General features: G+C 43.9%; 1 protein-coding gene across 10 annotated transcripts in view; it reads right to left on the bottom strand.

Annotated features, from left to right (window-relative positions):
* PDZD2 (PDZ domain containing 2) overlaps positions 1–25,385 on the bottom strand; it is a 354,642-nt gene that overhangs the window by 137,078 nt on the left and 192,179 nt on the right. Inside the window, exon 1 of one of the 10 annotated variants that reach the window (XM_081301028.1) lies at positions 2,952–3,141. The exons of the other annotated variants lie outside the window; for them this stretch is intronic. The gene's annotated coding sequence lies outside the window, so the exon portion shown is untranslated. Of the gene's footprint in view, positions 1–2,951; positions 3,142–25,385 lie in introns of those variants that run through there. 10 annotated transcript variants of the gene reach the window in all.

Below are 25,385 nucleotides of genomic sequence, written 5' to 3'. Positions count from 1 at the left end.
GGAAGTTCTAGGGCTCTGGCATATGCACCGAAAGCTGTCACTGTTCTACTCAAGGTCTTCTGGGAACCCAAGCTGACCCTTTGCCCCAGAGCCTGCCCTACTGAGCCTGGCCACACAGCAACACTACCTCTTGGGTGAACTCAGTGAATTCCTTCATTAGCTCCAGCTCAGAGTCCTCACCTCCCCTCACTTGGGGAGTCCAGCCTCAGTCTGGTTGGCTTCCAGTTGAGTTTCAGCAGTTACGCAAATTAGGTTTCTGACTGTGTCTGAAATTCCAGTGCATACAGGAACAGCAGGTTGCTTAATCTCTAAATTCAGAGCCAACCCCTTTGCTAAATACAGACCAGGCACTGCCTGGCTCTCATGGTAGGTTAAAGGACCCACCCTCCCGCGCTGACAACCCGACTCCTCAACAGTACGGGTGCCATCTTGTTGTTCAGGCTTTACCTCCCACAAGGCGCCATACTGTTCCTATCTTCATCCTTCCTCCCTTGTTTTCCACCATCAAGTTAAGCCCCTTCCTCCCCCTTCTCTACTGACAGCATCCAATTTCCAAACACAGGAGGATAGATGGCTAAAATGTCCTGGAGAAAATAATTTAGCTTCAGCCACTTTATTCTCCTTTTCCAATGACAGCTTCCTTGTGAGAAGCTTTCCCAACTTTCTGCAATGGACAATAAGCTCCTTACACAAGTCAGCTCTATATCCAGGCCTGCAGTTTTGACACAAGTTAAACATGAACAAGGTCACCAGATTTTCCTCTTCCCTTATTGGAAATGACATTAACAATGAAATACTGTGCTGGATAGAGAACTATGTTCAAGGGTAAGGTTGGCAGACTTGCAGTAAGCTTTCTTAGAGAGCCATAAAGAAACTTTGTTTTAAATACAAGAAAATATGATATTCAGTTAACATTCTGTCTTTTTTTTTATTACAGAAAATACATTTTCAAAGTGACAACACCAATCACTCAGAGATTGTGGAAGTCCATTCAGTCCATCGAGAAACAGGGAAGTGAGTGATTTTGTGTCATGTTAGCAGAGTTTTATTCTCCACTGGGTTCCTTCAGTGGGGCATATGGTTGGTGTCGTGTGGGTTCACAAATCAGGGGACAGGGTGAAAATCTAGCACAGGTGCTCACTTCATCTGATACTTTTTCACCACTGTTTGAACCCTGAAGAAAAATGTCAACATTCTGACTTCCAAACCTAACCTTTTGGAGGTAATAGTGCCATTTAGTACAGACAAGAAACCAAAAGCAGTTCCCTACACCACAGTCTATTCGAATTGCTGGGCACCTTATGAGCTGTGTTGACCCACTGTTCACACTACTCACGGCAAACATTTTTTTTTTCTAAAAGGTCAGATGGTCAATAGTTTGGGCTTCATAGACCACAGATGCCTCTATATTATATTCTGCCTTGTTTCTTCTGCTTTTTAAAAAGCAAAACACATTCTTAGCTCCTGGGCCATACAAAACAGTCTGGGTTAGGTTGGATTTGGTCTTGGGCCAGTTTGCTGACCTCTGACTGTTTCCCAGAATGGACCCTGAAAAGGATCCTGTCTCCCAGTTCAGCTTAATTCACTGCAGACAGCGGTGATCTGGGACAGCTCAGTCTGAAGGATGGGAGATGAAGGGTGGACAGGTGGACAGCAGGCAAGAGCAAGGGTGTGACACAGAAGTTTAGCTGTGGAATGCTAAACAGAGGAAAGAAATCATACAGAAGAAAAGACAGCAGTCAGGTAGCTTGCCTTGACTGTGCACAGCCATTCTTCAGCCTTCCTGTCCTAAAGTGCAAAGCCCCAAGAGCTAGCCACTGCAGGACAAGGGTGATAACTGGCCAGTAAGCAGGAACCCAAATTCCCACATCTGCATGCACAAACACAGCCCTAAGGCTAACTCTTCCTCAAAGAGCTCAAATCAAAGAGTTTTATATTCAGGATGCAATATTCTAACTAAAACACAGTTCTCCACCTACCTCTGAATTCCCCCTCCCCGGAACACACCATTTCCAACCTTCTCCCCATCAGCTCAATTCTATAGTGCTCTGACCATGTCAGTGGAGGGGGGAAGCATGTCAAATTACCCCAACGCCCGGGAGAAGTCAGTTGGAAATGGTTCTGAACCTCAGGCTAAGATGGTCTTTATTCTGTTCTGCTTCTCTTATCACAAACGCCAAGCCTTGACACAGAAAGCGTGCTCTGAGACTCAGCTACAATCACCGGAGCTATGAGTTGGTTTTTAAATTATCCTTGTATATGGCTGCAACCATGGTCTTCCCCAATTATTCTCTGCTGCTGAGCGCAATTACATCACTGTGACAATTTCCAACCCATTCCATGACACATATTCAGGATCCACACCGTATTTTCTCCCTACTTTTCAATTCCCTGACTTGGAGACTGGGCAGAGGCTGCCTACCTTAATGGAGAAAACATTAGTGCATTTGGGCTTCACTGTGGATCCCAGTCAATTGCTGTACATTTCACAGCTGCTAGACATCCACCTCTTTTCATACAAGAGCCATCAAAAATTAGCAAGCCCCTCATTGGCTCTGAAATACGAAAATGTAGCAAATAATCAAGTCAGAAAATCAGTTTCTGGTCAATTCTCTTCAAAGTATTTGTTCTAAAACAGAATGTCTACGGTTCATTTATTATCTGCCAACTTAAAAATTGCTTTTAACTAAAATTCTGCATGATTTTCTGTGTTTTTCTTTTTAAAGCAACCCTCAGAATATAAAACTGACATTTGGTTATCAAATTAGTGGCTGAGAAAAACTCTTGTTCAGGCAGATATCAGCACAATGCAGGCTACATCTGTTTCTTATGTCAATATTATCTGCTCATTTTCCATACACTTTTCTTTTTTAAAAAAATAAACTTTCTGAAGGCAAAAGTTGTGTTTAGAGAGAAGATACGATTCTCTGTGCTGCGCATGTCTCTCCTACCTGCTTCATGAGCTGATCGGGTGAATGTCCTCCGCTGGGCTTCCGTAGCCACTTACATAGGACACACTCCAAAGTTTTTAGGCTTTCTTTCCCTTCTCCATTCAGTTTCTTTAAAGTAGTGGGTTATTGACTATCAACAAAAACGTGAGCCATGCCAGTGTGTGTTCCGACTTCCTGCCAGCGCCCCATGCTCTGCTGGGCTTAGAACAGATTTTCTCTCTCTCCTCCCGTTTCACCTCCTGAGCTCCAGAGCCCCACCCACCCTCAGCACTCAGATCATTTTTCATTTATGAGTGCATCCAGCTACTCTGTGCATGTAAGAGAATGAGCCAATCCTTGCTCTGCCAGCCTACTGGATCTGTGCTGCTAAAAACAGCTTTAATTTTCTGGGAGTACAGAGGAAAATGAGACCCTGGCAGAAGTCACCCATGACCTCCTCCTACAGGTATCTGCAAATCAGCTCTTCCATCAGCAAAGGACATGCACCTTGGCAATAGAAGCACAACAGCTTTGTAATACAGGTACAGGCCAGGAGGTGGACTGAAGAGTTCGGGCATGAGACAACTAAAAATATACCAAAGTGTATATTTCTCATATACTAAAAAGGCAAAGCCAGGACAATGCCAAGAAACTTTCCACCCAGTGACCTGACACTTCACATTGAATTCAAAATATTTCACACCTATTAACGGGCCAATTTTTTTTTCCTATTGCATTCAAATGGGTACAAGAATGGAGCGTTTATTTTGTAATAAATTCATTGGTGAATAAGAGCTACTTGTCTGTCGCCATGACACCAAATCTACAACTTTTCAAATCCAACTGAGCTCCCATCTTCTATTACAGACCACTACCAGCAAAACCAGAGATGACCCGTCAACGCGTGAGAACACTTAATCCTACCACAACGTCAACAATTACAAAGACGATTTGGTTTCTGTACGACATTATCAAGAAGCAGACACCGTTAAAAATAATTCCAATGTACATTTGGGAGGGACAAAACAGGCACCAACACCTTCTCCTTATTGCAGCCATTCTCAGGTCATGCTTGCAGAAAAATCAGGACTCCCAGATTTCTGTCTTTTTAAATCTATCCATTTATTTTGGAATTTTATCTGATACAGACTTTCCTTCTGTGAACTCTATATTGTCATATCTTAGCTCCAATCATCCCCAAATTATTTCATTTTTTTATTTATTAAAAGACTGATAGATTGCTAGCTGGACTCGTCTTGGTTTTTTGGTTGTTGTTATTAGATGGTTACCATATCTCCTAAGAAGAAACTTATACATTTTCGCATATGCTCTAAATGGGTTCCCTTCATCCTGACACCCCAACACAACATCTTTGGAAGAAAATTTAAAAAGAAAGAAGGAAAGAAAGAAAACAGGTGATTTATGTTTTATGGCAGAGACAGGGAAGACACAGAGGCATAGCATATGTGGTAGAGCAAGAGCGAACTGAAAGGAAGATGAGCACCTAGGCTCCAACCACGCAGGGAACCCCAGACCCATCTGAATTTTCACATGCTGTGTCAGAGGCTTCCTGGGATTTCCCTTCCTGTTTCAGGAGGGAGTGGACTCTGCTCTGAGTTAAAGGCAAGGAGAATGCAATTCCAGCTGCTCTGGAGGCTGAGGCAGGAGGATGGCGAGTTCAAACCCAGCCTCAGCAATGGTGAGGCACTAAGCAACTCAGTGAGACCCTGTCTCTAAATAAAATACAAAATAGGGCTGGGGATGTGGCTCAGTGGTTGAGTGCCCCTGAGTTCAATCCCTGGGACCCCCACCCCCCCAAAAAAAGAAAAGGCAAGAGAAGGAAGTCTGTTTTTTTTTTTTTTAAGAAGGGGCAAAGTGAGGGTTAAATTTTCTTGGCTCATGACCAAAGTGCAGTCCTAGCAAGAGGTAAAATCTGCCTATAGAATATTCTCTTCAGTGTTAGTGTGACATCTGCCAAAAATCTATGGTAAAACCAGTTATTCTACCTGTCTTTGTCCTGTTTTCTCAAACAAAGGGTGGATAATATAGAACATAAACTTTTGCTTTAAGGGGGAACTGCTGCTGTCTACCCACATTAGCCACGCAGCATATACTAGAATGCAGGAAGTACAAAAGCCATCTCTCCACCTGAGGTTTCTGGGGAGTTTCTGGAAAGCTGTCCATGGTAGCAGTTAGGAGCTCTGCCCTCTGATTGTCCCCCTTGGTCACCAGGCACAGCAGACCACACTGTGCACCTCTCTGAGCTGGGAAGGGCCGAGTGGTACACTTAGTTCTACCTCCCATTGTCGGGATGTGGAAACAAGACCCCAAGAGAGATGAGGAATCTTGCCAAGGTCACAGGGCCTATTAGTGAAGTATTGAAGTTAGAGTCATGTTCTAACTTGCATGCTAAGGCCAGTACCAGTTGGATGAGATGTGAATCTTGTAGTCAAGAGCTACAGGCAGGAGCTCAGTTATGGCTCTCCAGCTGGTTCCAAAGCCCAGCCTAGGGATACACCTCAGAGTCTCCTAACAGCAAAAGCAGAACAGTAACGTGGGGAGTTCAGTGAGGAGGGCAGGTGGCTAGGGAGCGATTCCAGCAGTCCCCAGCAGGGAAGGGGGATGGACTAAATCACCAAAGCCAATGGACACTCTTGGGTGTATGCACAAGAACTGAGAGCAGGAACACAAAGGCCTTTACACACCCATGTTGACAGCAGCATTATTCAGAAAGTCAAAAGGTGGCAGCAACCCAGGTTTCCACTGATGGATGAGTGAATAAACAAAATGTGGTATAAACATACGATAGAATATTATTCAGCTATAAAAAGGAAGGGAATTTGGATACATGCTACAACGTGGATGAACCCTGAACAGACATGCTAAGACGATATGCCAGTTGCAAAGGGACAAGTGTTGCATTATTGTACTCATGTGAAGAACTTAGTCAAATTCATAGAGATGGCAAGTAGACTGGTGGTTGCCAGCTGCGGAGGTGTGGGTGGGGTTACTGGGTATAGAGTTTCAGTTTTGAAAGAGGAAAAAAGGTTCTGGAGAAGGACGGTGGTGATGGTTGGCACAGCAATGTGAATGCCACAACACTGTACACTTTAAGATAGTCAAAATGCTGATTTTTACAGTATGTATATTATTTTCTAAAAAGCCAATGGAACTTGGATTTTCTTTATAATTTCCCTTCGGCTACCTCGATGGCTATCGTGCTTCTCATTATCAAAGTTGCAAAATGTAAAGGCTATCACACGCCATTAAATAAAACTCCTAAATGACCTTGGAAATAAGAGGAAGCACGAAGGTTTCCCTCTTCCGTTTCCTCATGCCCCACTCCACACGAGTCACAGTCATGAAAGCAAACAGGGTGCTCAGTGTGTGTTTCTGTTCTGTGATGGGAATGATAGTGTCAATGCTGACGGGGAACACCCTGTGGATTTTGCAAGCTAGGAGAGCCCTGGCCAGCCATTGCAGAGAGTTCATGAGCACCTCCAAGAAAGCTGTGGCCTGCCTGTCTCCTCCACCAAGTCCCCTTAGAGCTTGCAATGCTACTCGCCTCGCAGCTCTGACAGCATATGCTGAGGTCAGAGTGCTTTTTGGTATTTAATTGTACACAGATCTGTCTCTTAGCTGTCAAATCTGTCCAATTAGGCCATAAGCCTCTGGGGGACAGAGGTACCTCCAGCTCTCTGACCAGCTCTTCTCAGCCTCCTTCCCCCTGCCAGGCCATGCAGGGATGTGGATGGGCACCTGCTTCTCCCCCTCACTCTCTCTCTCTCCTATTCTCTGGGTGATTCCCTCTATTTCCATGGCTATAATAACCATGTAAGAGCCACCAACCCTCAGTCACCATCCTTCTTCTGAGCTTCAGACACAGACCTCTGCCTACCCCCTACCCGGATTCAGTTGGATGTCTGCAGACACCTCAAACTCAGCATGCCTTGAAATAAAGCCAATTATGCTCTCCCTGGAACATGTTCTTCCTCCGGGACTTCCTCTTCCAATGAATGCCAGTCCTTAGTCACCCAAGCACAAATGAGTCTTCCTTGACTCCTCCCTCCCTAGAAGTTCAGGTCTTGTCGACTCTCGCACCATTCCCCTCCCCTGTGTTGATTTCAGGGCTTTGATTCCTAACTTTTCTCACTTCCTCAGCTGTCTACCCTGCACACCGAGGTTTCCCATGGCAAATACAGAAAATCTGCTTCAAGTGCTCAAGTGCTGTCTAGCACTGTCTAGCAATGTCTCCTTGCCCCTAAAGACAGAGCCTAAGCATCCCTGGATGGTTCTAAGACCATTCTTGGTCCAGCCCCAGTGCCCCTACCAAAAAAACCCACTGCACACACATACATGATTGCTGCTCTTCTTCATGTATCTGCTTTTACATGAACCAGTGATCCTTACTGAAAAGTTCTGACCCCACAGCAGACACTTGCAACATTTGCAGACATTTTTAGTTGTCAAAATGGGGATGGGTGGGGGTGGGGATTTGCTGCTAGCATCTAGTAGTAGAGGCCAGAGATGCTGTAAATACTTCTGCACAAGGCAGGGCCCCATGACCAAGAATCATCGATAGTATGCACCAGATGGGTTCTTAGAATGCTACAGTATACTGTATTTATAATTACCACGACTGCTTCCTGCTCTAGAGGCTGCAAGCATAGATGTTGGCAGGGTGCAAAAAATTATATGAATGAGAGGAAAGGTAAAGCAAAGCAATAGGGGGATGTTGGGGACTGGAGTAGAATGCCCTTTCCAAAGCATTCAGTCTCAAGACTCTAAAAACACTGAGCTCAATCACGCAGCAAGAAGCCTGGTTTATAGCTTGTACGGGGCTCCTGGGCAAGGGTTGGGGATTGTTTTCCTCTATGGCACACACTTTATTGGAAGTATCGGATCAATATTTATTGAAAAGTCCTCTCTCATATTTCCCTTCAGAGCCCAGCAGACTCCTAAGTTCTAGTAAATAAATGGAAAAAATAGGATGAAACCCTCTTCATCTCAGACCCTTAATACAGTTTTGCTGTCCTTTTGAATCTTCTTCTCTAGGTCTCTTTCTGTGTAATTTTTTCTAGTGACCCTTAATCTAGTTTTTCTAAAAATACATCCCATAAAATATCATTCTGGGGAGATGCTCTATGGAAAAAGGACTCCATGGTCAAATAAGTCCCTTCCACTGCTGTGTCCAGGTCGGATTGTATCAGAGTTCCTACCCCAGACTTTTTCATAGTGTAATTTATTAATATTTGTGGAGCAAGTACTTTGAGGACTTTGAAATATACTTTGAAGCATTCTCCTTGGCTGTTTTGATTTATTCTCCCTTTGCTACAGAGTGCTCTCAGTTTAAACTTCCATTTGTGTGCAAAAAAGTACCAGCTCTCTCCCTGTCCCTCAGTCCCCACCCCTCCACCAGGGACCTCTTCTCTCCTCACCTGTACTCATCTACCTGTCTTCCCTCCTCACATAGGCATTTTGAAATGGCTCAGTTAACCTCAGGAAGGAGCCATCTTGGCTAAAGATTGAGGGAGCAGAGAGGGTCCTCTTGGGAAAGGGCATGTGGCCAAACAGAAGAAGTATAATCAGGGTACCCCAAGGGGCTGGGACAGATGTGTCTGTAGGGCCATCAGTCACCTCCAGCCAACTTTTCAGAATGAAGTTCCATTAACGAGGATTAGGTCAATTTCATTTAAAAAGCATATTTCTTCCAGACATAGATGAATCAAAGGATCAATCACTTTTGGGAAAAGAAAGTCTAACTTCAGAGGGGCAGACAGTCCACAGGTCCTCTGAATACCTGCCTGCTGCAGTCCACAGAGAAAGCTGGACTGTTCCAGCCTGTGTCTCCTTGGTCCCTGGAGAAGGACAGACTGCTTAGACCTACCAGTTGGTCATCTCAGTTACCAGATAGCCACTCGGTCCCCACTTCCCAGCCTGGCTAGTCAGTCCAGTTAGTCCTTTGAATTGGGGGTAGTTTTTTTTTTTTTCCTTCACAGAAATAGAGACAGTTTGGGTTATAGAAAATAAATCCAGCTCTATCAAGACTTGAATGTACTCTCAGAAATCCTGCCATAGAGCTGACGGCCCCCAGGGACAGGCTCCAGGGGTCAGTGAAAACTCACTATTAGTGGCACAGGGGGAATGAGTAATTTCCTGAGCCAATGTCACCAGCCACCTTCAGGTACAGAATTCTCTCCAGTGCCACTCAAGGCTCTGGGATCTCTAAGAAGTCAGTTTTGTGAGCATCCCTCTGGAGATATCCATTCCCCCAGAGCTTCAGCACAGGATCCCACTGGAGTCCCAAATCAGATGAATGATGAATAAGGGTCTTCTCCAATCACATGGGCTATGCAGACTTGCAGGGCAGATGAGACCCTACACGTATGAAAATTCCTGCCACCATAAGGCGATGCCCATGAAATGTGACAGGACGGATAACGGTGGGGGAAGCTCCAGGATTTCCACAGGGAGGTGTCCCCACAGCTGGGAAAATGGAAGTGACTTCAGAGGAAGTGGGTCTTAAGGAAAATCTTAAAGGCTGGTTCTCAGTTTTGATACGTTCCCAGCTCCGAGCTCTCCCCTTTACTTATGAAAGGACAGGAGGCTACTCTCATGGCTGCTCCCCTGGAGACCAGGGCATTCTGGCTCCAGCTCCTGACCTGGCACCGCACCTCAGGGCATGGAACAAGCCTTTGCACAGACACCCTGCAAAGGGCACGGCCAACCAGGTTGCTGCCCATGCTCTGTGGAGCCCAGATGTGGAAAAGCACAATGAAGGTCACTGTCATATTTCCACTAAGGCTCCATAGGAGGAAACAAAAACGGTGGGGGAGTTTGGAAACTCCAACCCTTTCCGCTTTATTTTTACTACCATGACAGTGTCCAATAGCGAAAGCATTGCCATTCATTCAGTTCTCAGAAACTTAAAGGGGCTCCACCTTGGCCCCATTTAAACAGGTGCAGGGCAGGCACTGAGGTTATGCAAATCCTTGGGAAAATGGAAGTGACTTCAGAGGAAGTCACACCTTGCCTGCAGGTGTGGTTGAGAAGGGCTAGTGAAACCCCTGTGAACTGGAAATGGGATTTATTTCAGAGTAGTTTCTGCACTAGTACATTCCTACCCTCACCGTTTCTTCCTTGCTCTTCTGTAAACCCAGCAGAACCAATGCTTAGTTCTGGTGGAGCACAGTTTTTTTTTTTTTTTTAGTTGTAGATAAATAAAATAAAGGCATTTTGTCTATTTGTTTATGTGGTGTTGGGGAATGAACCACGTGAGGCAAGTGTTCTACCACTGAGTCACACCCCCAGCCCTTGGAGCGCAGAGTTTTCAGAGTTCATTGCAGCTGGTCTGTAATTTCCAGATCTCAGCCCACTCTAAGCTTACCAAGTCTCCATTACGCTTAAAAATTATGAGAGCCGGGCTGGGGATGTGGCTCAAGCGGTAGCGCACTCGCCTGGCATGCGTGCGGCCCGGGTTCCATCCTCAGCACCACATACAAAGATGTTGTGTCTGCTGAAAACTAAAAAATAATATTAAAAATTCTCTCTCTCTCTCTCTGTCTCTCTTTCTCTCTAAAAAAAAATTATGAGAGCCTTTCTCACTCAAGTGAGGAAGGGTGGAGTCAAGTCCTTGGAGGAAAAGAGTTTATCAAAAACCACATAATGCTCAATGACATGTGTGGGCTCAGAGCTGTATTTTCAAGGTATTTCTCATCTTTACCAAGAAGAATCTTCTCTTGGAATCACGTACAGTTCTGTGGTGGTAGGAACTGGCTTTACAAAACCACGGCTTTCAGAAATGTTGGCGAGGAAATTGGGTTGTATATGGAAATTTCTTTCTATGGGTCTCCAAACAATCAGTTATTTGTCCCCCCACTTTTTTTCCCACAAGAATTTCTTTAAATAATTGGAGGAGATTTCCCATGGGAATCAGGCAACAGTGACTTCCAGGTCTCAAACTTTATCTAAAACAATTTAGAAACAAAAGACCCAAGAATGTGCCTGGTTAGCCTGTAACAATGCAAATTCTGGCAATAAGAACAGCAGCTGAGGGGTGAAACTTAGAGTACTTCTAGTACTCAGAGTACTGCTAGTATTTTTTAGTACTTTGAGTACTGAGGTAATGCCTCTATGGTTTGTTCTTTTTTAAAAATTTATTTACTTTTTTTTTTTGGTACTGGGTATTGAACTCAGGGGCACTTGACCACTGGGCCACATCCTCACCCCTATTTTTTATTTTATTTAGAGGCAGGGTCTCACTGAGTTGTTTGGTACCTCACATTGCCGAGGCTAGCTTTGAACTTGTGATCCTCCTGCCTCAGCCTCCCAAGTTGCTGGGATTAGAAGGATGCACCACCATGCCCAGCTAAAATTTACTTACTTTTTATTTGTTCTTTTTAGATATACATGACAGCAGAGCGTATTTTGACACATTATACATACATGGAGTGTTACTTATCCTAATTAGGATCCCATTCTTGTAGTTGTACACGATGTAGAGTTTCACTGGTTGTGTATTCATATACGAACAGAGAAGAGTTATGTCCAATTCATTCTACTGTCTTTCCCAATCCTATCCCTCTTCCCTTCCCTTCATTCCCCATTGTCTAATCCAATAAACTCCTATTCTCCCTGCTTCTATTGTGTATTAGCATCTGCAAGTAAGGATATTCAGCCTTTGGTTTGGGGGGATTGGCTTATTTTACTTAGCATGATACTTTCCAGTTCCGTCTATTTACTGGAAAATGCCATAATTTCATTCTTCTTTATGGCTGACTAGTATTCTATCATGTATATATATACCATGTTTTCTTTATCCATTCATCTGTAGAAGGGCACCTAGGTTGGTTACAAAGCTTAGCTATTGTGTACTGAGCTGCTGTGAACAGCATGTGGCTGTATCGATGTAGTATGCTGATTTTAAGTACTTTGAGTATAAACTGAGGAAGGGATAACTGGGTCAAATGGTGGTTCCATTCCAAGTTTTCTGAGGAATCGCCATACTCCTTTCCAGAGTAGTTGCACCAATTTGCAGTCTCACCAGCAACGTAAGAGTCTATCGTCCTCCTAGCAGGCCACTGGGTATAACCAATGAAAATGCTGGTGTTTGGGAGGTGTTGGAAATAGGGTATGCTATGCATGTGTAGGGAAAGAGGGTAGATAGGAACTACCTATATCTTTTGGTTAATTTGGCTATGAACTTAAAACTTCTCTTTAAAAATTTTCCTTAAAAAAAGGAAAAAGAGCTTTCGTCAGGCAATCATGGACTACAGCATTCTCTGCTTACCAGCTATGTGAATGCTTAGTAAATATTATTTCTCAGCCTCAGTTTCCTCATCTGACAGAATGTAATGCATCTGCAGAGTTTGGGCTAAGATAGAGAATGTTCTGGACCGTCTCAGTGCCGACTCTACAGGAGACATTTGATCAACCAAGGTTTACAGTGACTCTGAGTAGAGACTCCTTGCTCCACCCCTGTCTCTTCACGTCTCAGGTCCCCCTCCGCCTGTTTAGCTTACTAACATCACTGGCCAAATTATGCATGGCTTGTCCTGGTTCCAAAAGTTCCTGGTTTAATTGAAAATGACAAAGGGGAAACTGGGAAAGGAAAACAGAGTGCCGTGAGAGCAGCTGTGTTAAAAGACTCTGAAGTCAGCACGGAGCAGTCCCCAAAGGGGCTGCCAGCTCCAATCAGGCACCCGTTACCTGACGGGGGGGGGGGGGGGGGGGGGATGGGGGGGGGGTGGGCCGGGTAGCAGAACCACAAGCCACCTGGCATTTTCCAGGAAAAGCTACACTAAACACTCTCTGGAGTCTCACCGAAAGACATCTTGGCCATTTTCTGGGTAGGAGTCCTGCCACCAACCAGGTCCAGGTCTCCCTCTTGGACAGGAACTGCACCATGAACTTCATCTTTTTTTACTTCCTAAATTATTTCTCGTTAGAGAGGAGCCCAGGCTTATTTCTCACCCCCTCCCTTTTTTTAACTGATAAATAGAAGAAAAAGAAGTATAATTACTAAGGCTACCCTAAAGATCAAAAAGAGGGTGAACTAGCACGATTAACTATGCTATTTATAAAGAAAGCAGATCTCTAATAACCTGGGAGAACCCCACTACTTTCCTGGTGCTATCCAGGTGCTGAATGTAGTTCGGGGGGGGGGGGGGGGGAGGGTCCTGAACACCCAGAAGAGAGCCAGGAATGGTTTCCAGGTGTTTTTCTCCATTGTTTTATAAACTTGTTTTTAAAAAAATGTTTTATTACTTATTGATGGATCTTTATTTATTTATAAGTTTATATGTGGTGCTGAGAATCAAACCCAGTGCCTCACACATGCGAGGTAAGTGCTCTAACACTGAGCCACAACCCCAGCCCCAAGTTTTTCTCCACCTTAACCTCTCAACCCTGGAAGCCCTTTCCCCCCAACCCTCATTGTTCCAGGTTACCTGCAGGGAGTTGACCTTTCCAACATAATGTGCCCAGGACCTTCACCCAGCTCAACACCCTTTCTTTCCCCAAGGCAACCCCTCTGCCTCAGAGGCACCTCCAATCTGAGCTCTCGAGAAACCCCCACCAGAATCTCCTCCAGTGGAAAGGACCTTATTTTATTTCCTTTCCACTCTCCATGGACACAGGTTTTCAGTGCTCTCCACCTGGCAGGATCCAGAGGCAATCAGTGTCCCAATCCTATGTCCAAACTCTTCAACCTGCTGACCTGTCTTCCTTACCAGGTTACCAAGTTTTCTCCATCTCCCATGTCAGACCGCTGTGCCCTCCTTGTTCAAGCATCCGTGCGGTCTTCAGTCACGGCCTTCCACCCTTGGCGGCTCTCGGCTCTCCACATTTACATACGGTGCTTTAGAGTGTATAAATAGCTACCCACAAACAATGCCCTAGGACTGCTACTTGACAATTAGCACAAGGCCCTCAGTCAATTCTGAGATGTTGGTAAGAGGCTCACGTCTCTTTCCCAGCTCACACTCCAGTTAATGGCCCCCATCAATCCGGTAGCCCCTCCCTTCCCCAAACACCTGAACACTAACTAACTCTCATCTCTGGCTGAATGAAGCGCTCTGGCCCAGGGGCAGCCAAGCAAGTGGTTTCTGCACTAGCACTTTGTGCATTCTAAGGCCTCTGATCACAATAAGTGAACACATAGGGATCCTTAAAGGGAACAACAGCACAGGTACAGCTCACGGCCTTGTAAAAGCGATCCTCCAATGAGGGCAAGCCCGTCCTAAAAATAGATGCACCTGAGTTGGGACATGGGACAGTTTCAGAAGGCAAACATCACCACGCCTAGCTCACCTGGTCTCGTTCACCGGGTTGGGACACCTGTGTCCCCACGTATGTGGCAACATTAGGACACACAGGTGTACTAACTGGCCTCAGGCTCAAAGGCAATCAGAACCCCGTGGGAGGAGAGCTCAGGCCTGACTGAGGAGGGCACCTAAAGGGACTCTCCCTGGGACCAGAGCGCCTGCTTCCCACAATTGCAGCTAGAGCGTGGAAGCCAAACCTTCAATACGACCAGCTTCCTCTGAGTGGTAGACCGTCGGATGGGCTTGTCCCAGAGAGGGCAACAACAGATTCCAGTGCTGCTCCAGGAAGCACTAAGGGCCTTGTATTTTGCAAAATAGCACTCTAAATCTAAAAAAAATGTCTAGGAGGAGAGGGAGGAGGACCACAAAATTCTAGCATTAAAAAAACCCAAACAGTTGTCTGCCTTCGATGGATTTAGTATTTTGATCTCCTGAACATTTGTTGAGCACATAGGAAGCCCCATATCCAACACGCTCTCTCCCACGGTCCCCCAAAACATTCATGTCCTGACAACCACAGCCCCTGCCAAATTGACCTGCAATCAATGCTTCCTCAAAAACCAGCGGCTCCACGTGAAGGGTTTGTGAGCAAAGCCCTTGAGGGTGCACCCTAAGAAGGAAATCTTCCCCACGGATGAATGAACACAGGACAGGCTCAGAGAAAGAAGGGCCAAGCGCTCATTAACTCATCTGCACAAAAACCTGAGAAGAATATTGTCTCTAACAGGATAAATGTCGAAGTAACAAGAACAACAAGTAACTAACACACCATCAGAATTCCCTTCCTCTCACATCCTTGACCTCAGGATCTCTGAAACCCTCTGGCCTGTAGTGTCCTCAGAGTCTCCGGGGTGTTTTCAGACACACCCAGAAACGGCCTCTTCTTGGAGGCAGAGTTTTCCGGCTTCCAGGCTGAACTGTCTGGATACTAAACAAAGATGGTTACCTTGGCCCAGAGCCCAGGGGACCAGTAGCAGGGAGTATGGGAGACCCCTGGCCTAGGGGTGCATTGCCTCTGTGAGAACAGTGTCTAGCACAGGAGGTCTGTGACTGGCTCACCCAAGATAAGCACAATCTAGAGGAGGCCGCGAGGTAAATCTGACCCAGTGAGGACCAAGAGTAGGTGACGCGGCATCACCACTGCCTTTGGCCAGATGGGACAGCAGCGATCTAACAGGAGCTGGTGAATTCAGGTGAGAGATGTTTCCCCAGAGTATACAAATCACAGGAGGATGGGCACCAACTGCCCCAACATTCCTATCACTGCCACATCCAACACCCCTGTTCCTTTTGGGGGAGAAGGTAAAGATATTGAATGAAAACCCTTGCCCCCATCCCCCCACCCCCAGAGCTTCCGTCTCAAAGACCGTGCCTCTTTGGGGGACAACTAGGTAAGTGTTCACCACGTCCGGCTTTCTCCATGCCCTACATTCTGCTGAACTCGACCTCTGGAGGCACTCATCCCGGTCTGGCTTCCTGTAAATATTTCATGCTGCCTCTGCTCCCTACAAGCACAGTAATGTCAGAGTCTCGGAGGCTGCTGGACTGAATTCAGGTCTGCTTCACCAGCTTTCTGTGTCAGTTCTGGGCTGCAAAGTGGCCGTGTGCACAGCACAGTCTCAATTTCAACAGAAACTCCGGCTGGAGAGAAAGAAGCCACCTTTGCCATTGATTGCTGCCTCGGTTTCTTCATCTAAGGATAGGCCATGGCACCAGGTGTCACCTTTCTTACATTTACATTTGTCCTCCAAACATTTCAAAGGTGTCCTCTGAGACACATACCGTTGACTTGTAAAACTTTCTTTTTCAAAACAAGATCCTTGTGTTTAAGAAGAGTCTTGAGGATGACTCACCGGGAATCAAAATGCAATAAACTTTTGCTACTAGTAATTCTAAACTTCAAGAACTCTGAGCTTTTCCTGTGTCGGAGCTGCATGGGCACGTGCCACTTGAACTGAGGACTGTCCTAGCTTTTTAATTTGGGAGTTGTGGGACTTTGGAGAGGCTCATCAAGGCACCCGGTGCCTAGGATGGTAGCCACTGTAGAGTCACAGACATTTACATTCAAGTCACAGAGATGCAGGGAATGACATCTGGCACCAGCTCTCAGTGGTAGAGAGAGAAGACTGGGGTGGGGGGAGAGGATGGAGAGTGACCCAATTAAAATGCAAATGACTTCACTCCTTGTTGCTGCTAAATGAACCCTGAAGGAAAATTCAGACATATATTGCAAGCTCTGGGCAAAATCAAGACTGTAAGGTAATCAGGAAAAAAAAAAAAAGCCAACTATAATCCTTCCTAATGACTTTATTTCTAATATTGTAAAAACTCTGAATTCCAGTCATAATGAACAAGGATGTTAAGGAAACAGAACTGTTTTCTTCCCCTACCTATTTTGAATTATTTAAACTTTGATCTACTTATTCACCTGACGCTGCAGACTACCCTTGTAAATTGTCAACCTAGGAAAGACAGGAACCAGTGTGAGCAGTAAGAGCTAAGGTGGGAATGGCCCCAACCCAGGGGGATTGTGATTTCTCAAAAGGTCAAGAGGTTAATGTTATAAAATCATGCACTAGACACTGGCCAGAGTTTGAGTATTTAATTCTTACAGTAACTCTTAGGGTCTTGTACTTTTTTTCCTGTTTTATAGAGTAGGTAATGAGCCCGGCATAAATTTATTTGTCTGAAGTCACCCAGTCAATAGGCAGACCATTGGCCAAATCTTAGGCTCATGCTCCTTTACCTTTTCTCTAGTCTTCTAATCAACATATTTCCTTAAAGTCTATTATTTTCAGATCTTGGTTTTTGTTTTGGTTTGGATACGAGGTGTCCCCCCCAATTTCCTACATTATTGCAGAGGTGAAGTGATTATGAGAACTGTAACCTAATCAGTGGATTGGCCCATTTGTTGGATTGATAACTTGAAAAAACTACTGAACTGGGTGGTACCTGTGGCCAGGTAGGGCATAGCTGAGGAAGTAGATCTTTGGGGGTATGCCCTTAAGGATTTGTATCTTGCCCACCTGGCTCCCCACACCTCTCTGAGCAGCTTCCTTCCCCATGCCCTTCCGCCATGATGTTCTGCTTCACTTTGGGCCTAGAGCAATGGATTTGCCTTCCTGTGGACTGAGACCCATGAAACTGTGAGCCAAAATAAAATTTTCTTCCTCCAAGTTGTTCTGATCAGGCATTTCGGTCACACAGAAAAAGCTGACTGATACAGGTCTATACCTGATACCCTTCTCAAAAGCAACTGAAAAGCCAAAGGTTAAAGGACTCAATGTTTTTCTTACAAATAAGAAAGATGCTAAAATGTTGCTTGGTTGTAACTTTTGCTTTTTGTGCTCAGGATGTGGGACCCAGAAGATAAAACTTCCAAGAGACAAATTCATCAATGAAAACTTATGGTCCTCACTGAACGAACTCCAATTTGTTACACGAGGCTTCAGAAGAAAGACTTCCTCCATTAAAACAAAATATAACTTCAGAAAATACTGTCGTGTCAGAGAGGCACCTCCATGGGGCGAGTCTCCTCTGAGTAGTTAAGTAGTTAAGTAGTTTTCTAGGTAGGACCATCCAGTTGGCCTCTCTGTGGCCTGTACCAGCCACAGGAGAAAAAGAGCAAGGAAGACCTTTCCTAGCGCGTGAATTGTGGAGGCTGGACAGACGTGTCACTCGGCAGTTCATTCTGTATTCACCAAGGACATCAAGGCACCATACTAGCTATTTACTGTGGTAGAATATTTGTGTCACCCGCCCCTCCCCCCCCCCAAAATTCAGGTGTTGAAATTGTAAACCCCAGGAGATGGTATCAGGAGATGGGCCTTTTGAGAGGTGATTTGGTCATCATGGTGGAACTCTCATGAATGGAATTGGGGCCCTTACAGATGAGCCACCTAGCCCCTCCACCCTGTGAGGGCAGAGCAGGAAGTGCTGTATCTGAAACAGGAAATAGGCCTAGACACCAAATCTGTTGGTGTCTTGACTGTGAATTTCCCAGCCTCCAGAGCTTTGAGAAATTTCTCTCATTTATTCTCACAGCTGCCCAAATGAGCTAAAACACCTTTGGATTTCATGTGGTGGAGCCAAGGTTGGGGATAGGACCAGGGTTCATTGTGGGAGACTGAAAACTGCTTCACTCAATCCCCATTTAGTGGAAAATCTGAAAAACAAACCAAAAATCCCCCCCACACACACACAACCCCACCTTTCCCATACTCCCTGTGGCCAAGATACTGGCAGTGAGCTCATATTCACCAGTCGTGGATCCCAGCAGGGCCTGGATGCAGAGGTGAGGGACAGGAGGCAGGCGGGACACAGGCCTTCCGACCAGCACTGTGGAGAGGAGGCCCAGTTGAGGCACTTCTTCCCTGAAGACCCAAGTAGAGGCAGTGTGGTTTTTCTGCTAGAACAGTCCCCCAGTCTGATCTGGGGCTCTTTTCCTGGCTCCATAACATTTGAGTCTGATCCTTGGTCTTTCCCAGAAATTCTGTGAGCCACCAAATTAATATCCCTTAACATACCCCTTTCTGCTTAAACTAGCTAAGGGAATTTCTGCGGTTTGCAGCCAAAAGCCCTGGGCAGGCTCAGCAGGGAAGAAAGCAGAGAAATGAAAAGAAGTAGGCCAGTGGACGCCAGCTGGTGTGGGTAATGCAGTGCCCACCTGCTGTAAGGCAGAGCCTTCTAAACCCAGTGCTTTATGCCCAGGAGTCCATATGGTGTCCTCTGCAGAGCACGAGCTTCAGAGCTGGCTACACAAAGGCTGAAATCTCCAGGCTGCTGTGCAAACTCTAAATCTGAACTGGGCAATTTTCTCATTCTCTGAGCTTGAATTTACTCATCTACAAGACTGGGACAAAGCTACTTTCCTTATAGGGCATGGAGAAAACAAAGCCAGGTGGTGTGTGCAAACTGCCTAATGCTGCACCTCAGGACCAGTAGCTGGTCCAGAAACAGTACAGTTTTCCTATGAAGCCTTCATCAATTGACTGTGCCCTTAGGCCTTTTCAGACAAAAGCATAAGGTTATACATTTTCTTCTCTAAAATTATTTTCATAAGAAATGGATTATTTTATATTTGAATCTGCACAAATTACACAATGAACCTCTCAATTTGGATGATGAGCTACTGTTTGGAGAAGATACAATTATCTCAGAGTCAATCAATGCAACTTTTAGATGCTTACTTAGAATTGGTTTAAAATAAAGGCAGGAAATGAATTTAATGTTAAATTTAACAATTACTGCTAGGGGAAATGATCTTATAATCTTAAGTGCTGGATTTCCTTGTGGCAGAGAGCATGGTGGTTAAAAGCAGGAATACTGGAGCTCCCTATCTGTGTTCAAATCTTGGCTCTTTCATGAGCTGTGTGACTTGGAGCAAGTTTCTTGACCTCTCTGGACCTGAATTTCCCCAGTAAAATGAGACAATAAAGGAATCTTTCTCATGAAGTTCCTTGAGGAGTAAATCACTTCCTGCATGAAAATCATCTATGGCAATGTTTGACACATAATAAATATACACATAAATATATGTAAGCTATTTGCAATTATAGAATGAAGGATGGGGAATGATGCAAGAGCTATGTGAATGGATACATGTGGCCTTGGATAAAAAGCCCAATGGACAAGATGTGAAAACTGCTGTCTTTCAAATAATAAAGGTGGAAGTGGAGGTGATATGCCTGGAAAAATGTTCAAAATATAGCCCTGAGTTTGAATGAATTTGTTTCATAGCCTACATGAGTAGGCAAAGAAATATTCAAAATTAATTATATTTAAAATTTAAATGTGATTTCACACATGCATGTGAATTAAATTAACAAAACAAATATTAAAGACGGATGTCACTATTTCATGTATATCTTTGTGTCATTATTGAGACACCAGATTATATCTAATCTGTGTACTAGATGCATTATTTCACTTGTATTTATATTGGACAAAACCTTTTTGTGGATCTTCTTGCTTAGGTATGGGGCTTATATTACACTACATATGGTAAAAGAAAATATCCTTATTCTTTTAAATCTGCATAGAAAAATCAAACTGGTATCAAGAAGCATCTCAAACCATATGCCTCTGCTCCCTAAATTAGCACGCTTACAACTCTCATTCCTGATTTCTACTTAGATTTAAATGGTAATAAAGATCAAACCAAAGTAAAATAAAATGGAGAGAAATACAAAAAATCTTCATGTGTCTTAAATGTATATCAATCTTCAAAAGGCTAAGGCTGTCACTCACTTGTTTTTACCTGATAACCTTATTTTATGCCTTCAATATTGGGAGTGGGGGCAGGGTTAAGTAATGAAATCCAACTAAATGAACAAGATGTTCTTCCTTCATAAAGCATGGAACATTAGGCACAGAGAATATTATATTTCACAATATCTTATCTCGTTTCCTCCTCACTGGAAATGGATGAATTCAGCCTGATGTTCCATACCATGTGGCTTTGAGTAGGTTTCCTGAAGGAAATGAACCCTAACTCTGGCAGGCACATTGACTGCAACCCCAACAACGTTGACGACCAGGAGAACCCGTGGACTGCGTCCCCCACGATGAAGCCCTGACTTCCAGGGTGATGGTGTTTGGAGATGGGACCTTTAAGGGGTAACTAGGTTCAGATGAGGTCAGGAGGGTGGGGCCCTCAGGATGGGATTGGTGCCCTTGTAGGAACAGATCCTGGAGAGGTGGTTTGCTCCTCCCTCCCTCCCATGTGAGGACACAGTGAGAAGGTCTCCTCCACTGCCAGGAAGATATCCATTGTAAACCTGCCATGCTGACACCTTGATCTTGGAACTCCCAGCTTCTAGAACTTTCTATAGTTTCAGGCATGCTTTCTACAATATTTTGTTATGGTAACTGAAGCTAAGACAGGTAAGGAGCAAGGCTACTTAAAACATTAAGAGGTCATCATCAACAAACTGCCAACAGAACAATCATCCACTGTAACAAAATCACCCTTTGATGTTGGTCTTTTCTCAGTTTTCTTTATGATTATAAACTTGCACTAATCCAAAATTCTACCCAGAATTTAAGAGTTGGTTCCACACTTAAGCTAGACTTAAGAACACAATATAATTCTTACTACACATGGCAGTGTGTAAACGTGAAAAAAGAAGTCCAAACACTCTGTTCTAGGTAGTTTTTTAATTTTTTTTTTTTTTTTTTTTTTTTGTAGTGGGGCTTAAACACTGAGCCACATCCTCAGCATGGCCCTCACACTCCCTTTTGTTTTTAATTTTATTTTGAGACAGGGCCTTGCTAAGTTGCTTAGGGTCTTGTCACATTGCTGAGGCTGGCTTTGAACTCCTGATCCTTGTGCCTTAGCCTCCCAAGCTGTTGGGATCACAGGTGTGCGCCACCACACCTGTCTCTATTCTAGATATTGTCAGTAACCTCTTAATACATTTCTGAAATCATTGGGAAAACCAAACTAATAAGACACTGATAACATGAGGAATATTTGACGCGTGGAATCTCAGTAAAAATTCCCTCAATTTTAAAAACGAAGAAGAATCGCTGAACTTAGCCAAGAACTGGGGAAGGGAAACCGATTTAAAAGAGGGGGGCGATGTATATAATGGCACTCTCCTGAGGAAGGCTAATTATAGATAACAATAAACAAACTTTCCCTACCCTTCCCAAGTCCAGGGAGGAAGGTGGTCAACCTGTGGCAGATGTGTCATGGCCTCCAGTCGATGAATGCCTTGTCCCCAGCTTTTCAAGTCACATGAAATGGGACGGATCAATGCTGCCACAATCCACTTCACAGAGGGCACCCTTCCTCTACCTGGGAAGTTCTCAGCAGGAAGGCAAAACTCTGAGTAAGAAGAAAATCCACATGGCCAGCGTGAAGCCATCTGCACTGTATTTCATGGTGTCTAGCTGGGGGCTGGGTTGGCAGATGCAAACATCTTCCAGCGGCAGACTGGATGCAACCCCAAAGGAGGAAGATCCCATTAGCTGACTTAGAAGAAAGCAATCCCAGAGTCCTCTGGTTTTGGATAGAGAAGGGGAAAGAGATTAATAAACCACATAAGCTTAAGTGAAAACACTGCAAGGGAGTAAAAGGTTGGCTTTGCATTGCTTCAACTGTTAAAGAAAGATGTGAGAAAGGTTTGCTGCCTAATCACCAGCCTGTCCCCTTAGGCAAAAGCAGACTCACTTGCATCATTTTATAGGTTAATTTGAAAGACAAGCAGCAACATTTAAATGGGCTGCTTCTTTTCCAATGCCTAATTATAACTTCAGCCTTATTCCGTGTAATTGTTCCCAGAATTCCTTATCTGTACCTTTCCAATGATATGTACCCTCCAGACCTTGTGTTAAACTATCTGGACTCAAGTTTCCATATCTCACCTACTAGGTTCTGACAACGGTAATATTTATTGTTTTCCCAGGGGATATATTGGCATGTTTACAAACACGGGTTCATTTCAAAGGTCCTAGGAAGACAGAGATCTATTTTATTTCCTTGGCATGAACCATGATCAATCTCGCCTACAGCAAGCACTCAATAAATGTTTGTTTACTGAATGACTACTGACTAAATAAACTTTTTTATTTTTAACATTTGTGGCTTATTTGTTCAAACCAGCCCAGATGAATTTGTAATTTGTAGATATGGTAAGTTTTTATTAATAATTAAGCTTGTAAGAAATGGCATAACTCAATGTTGAATCAATATAACATTATAAAGACTTCTTGGTTATTACTTGGCTGCATTTTGCTGATTTGATTTTACTTGCATTTGACTCATTAGAATACACACATTTAAACTGTATGATATTTAATTATTGAGTTGTAGGAGTTTTCTCCCCCTGAATGCAAATTCCTAATCAATGCATGATTTGCAAATAGTTTGTCTTATCCTTTTCACAAATATTGCTGGAACAACTGGAAATTCCCACATAAAGGAATGAAGTTGAGCCCTTCCTCATACCATACGTAAAAATGAACACAAAATGGATCATACCTAAATATAAGAGCTAAAACTATAAAACCTTTAGAAGAAATCATAAAGGTAAATCTTCATGACCTTAAGTTACACAAAAGCCTCTTAGATACAAAAACAAAACAAGTGACCAAAAAATACGTTGGACTTCATCAAAATTAAAAATTTGTTCTTCAACGGATATCATCAAGACAAAAAAAAAGGCAACCCATAGGGTAGAATAAAATATTTGTAAATCATATCTGATGAGGGAATCGCATCAAGAATATATTTAGCTGGGTGTAGTGGTGCAGGCCTGTAATCCCAGAGTCTCGGGAGGCCAAGGAAGGAGGATCGAAAGTTCAAAGTCAGCCTCAGCAATTTGGTGAGGCCCTGAGCAACTTACACCCTGTCTCAAAATAAGATATAAAAAGGCCTAGGGTTGTGGTTCAGTGGTTAAGTACTCCTGGGTTCAATCCTCAGTACTAAATATATATTTAAAGACTCTAATAACTCAATGTTCTCAATAATCAACAGTCAACCTTCAAAATAGGCTAAGGATTTGGACAGATGTTTTTCCAAGGAGACAGACTGACAACAAGCACGTAGAAAGATACTCAACATTATTGGTCTTTAGGAAAATGCATACTAAAGCCACAATGAGATACCACTTCCCACCCACTAGGGTGACCATAATTTAAAAGGGTAGATTTTAACAAGTGCTGGTGAAGATGTAGAGAAACTGAAATCCCTGTGCATTGCAGGTGAGACTGCAATATACACCCAAGAGAAACAAAAGCATATGTCCCCACAAAAACTTGTAAATGAATGTTCATAGCAGAATCATCCATAATAGCCCCAAAGTAGAAACAACCCAAATACCCATCATGGATGAGAATACGAATAAAATGTGCTATATTCAGACATTAGACAATTATTTGGTGATCAAAAGAAATGAAGTACTGATATATACTCCAACATGGGTGAACCCTGAAAAGAAGTCAGTCACAAAACACCACATATTATGTGATTCAATTTATATGAACTGTCCAGAAAAGAAAAAGCAACAGAAAGTAGATTGGTGGTTGCCAGGATGGGGAAGCTTGGGGAGAAATAGGGAACGCCTGTGCTATTGTCTGGATGTGTAATGTACCCCGAAGGGCCTGTGAATTAAAGGTTTGGTCCCGAGGATGCTACTATGGGTGGGTGGGACCTTGTGGGAGGCCCTTGGGTACTGGGGACATGATCCAAAGGGAATGATGGGACCTTGGTCAATCCTCTGCCTCCTGGCTCATGATATGAGCCATTTGCTTAGCTACATGCTCCTGACATGATGTGCCACCTTGCCAGAGGCTCAAACTAACGGGGCTGCCCAATTATACACCTTAGTCTCCAGAACCAGGAGCCAGAATAAGCCTCTCATTACTCTGCACGTAGCACTCTTTTGTTATACTGATAGAAAGCTAACTAATGCATGCTGCTAATATGTAGGGTTTCTTTTGGGGGTGATATAAATGTTCCAAAGTTAATAGTTATGTTTGCATAACTGTGACTATATTAAGAGACATTTAATTGAAGACCTTCAGTGCACAAATTGAATGCATAATAATTTTATATCAACAAAGTTATTAAGAAATACCCTAGGAGGACAGATGTGGATTCCCTAAGATTATCTGTCCCTCACTAGGTACTGAAAATTGATTGATGAAGAAGAAATATTTACTTCTTGAATTTGAAACAGGCAAAAGTCAAGATCCACTAATACTATCTCACTTCAAGTCCCCCTTTCCTATAGCCGTTGGCCTAAATGCATATTTAAATGTTTATCAAGAAGAACGTTCTCAGGAAGGTCATTTCTTGCTTTGCCCTCCTCTTTTCTAAACCAGCAACACACAGTGGTCAGACAAAACTAGGGAGAAAACAAATCTACATTTTAAAAAGAAAAGTATCTATTCAGATTGATGAAGATGTGTTTTAAAGAAAGTTAATAAATAAAATAATCTAAGCATTCTTGCTGGGTAGTTCCTTCTTTCCCCCATGACCCCACACAAACCTGGGGGCCTGAAAACAAGAGAGGTTTCCGTTTCCTTATTCCAAAGAGCTGACACAACAAGTCTATTACATAAAGTACCAAAAATTCAGGGAAGTGTCAGGGTGATGAGAGAGAGCGAGCTTCAGTACTGCTAG

Source organism: Spermophilus citellus (genome assembly GCF_964194105.1).
Source record: "Spermophilus citellus genome assembly, chromosome: 1".
NCBI lineage: Eukaryota > Metazoa > Chordata > Mammalia > Rodentia > Sciuridae > Spermophilus > Spermophilus citellus.
Note: the sequence above shows the minus strand (reverse complement) of the source record. Positions and strands in the feature narration are given on the sequence as shown.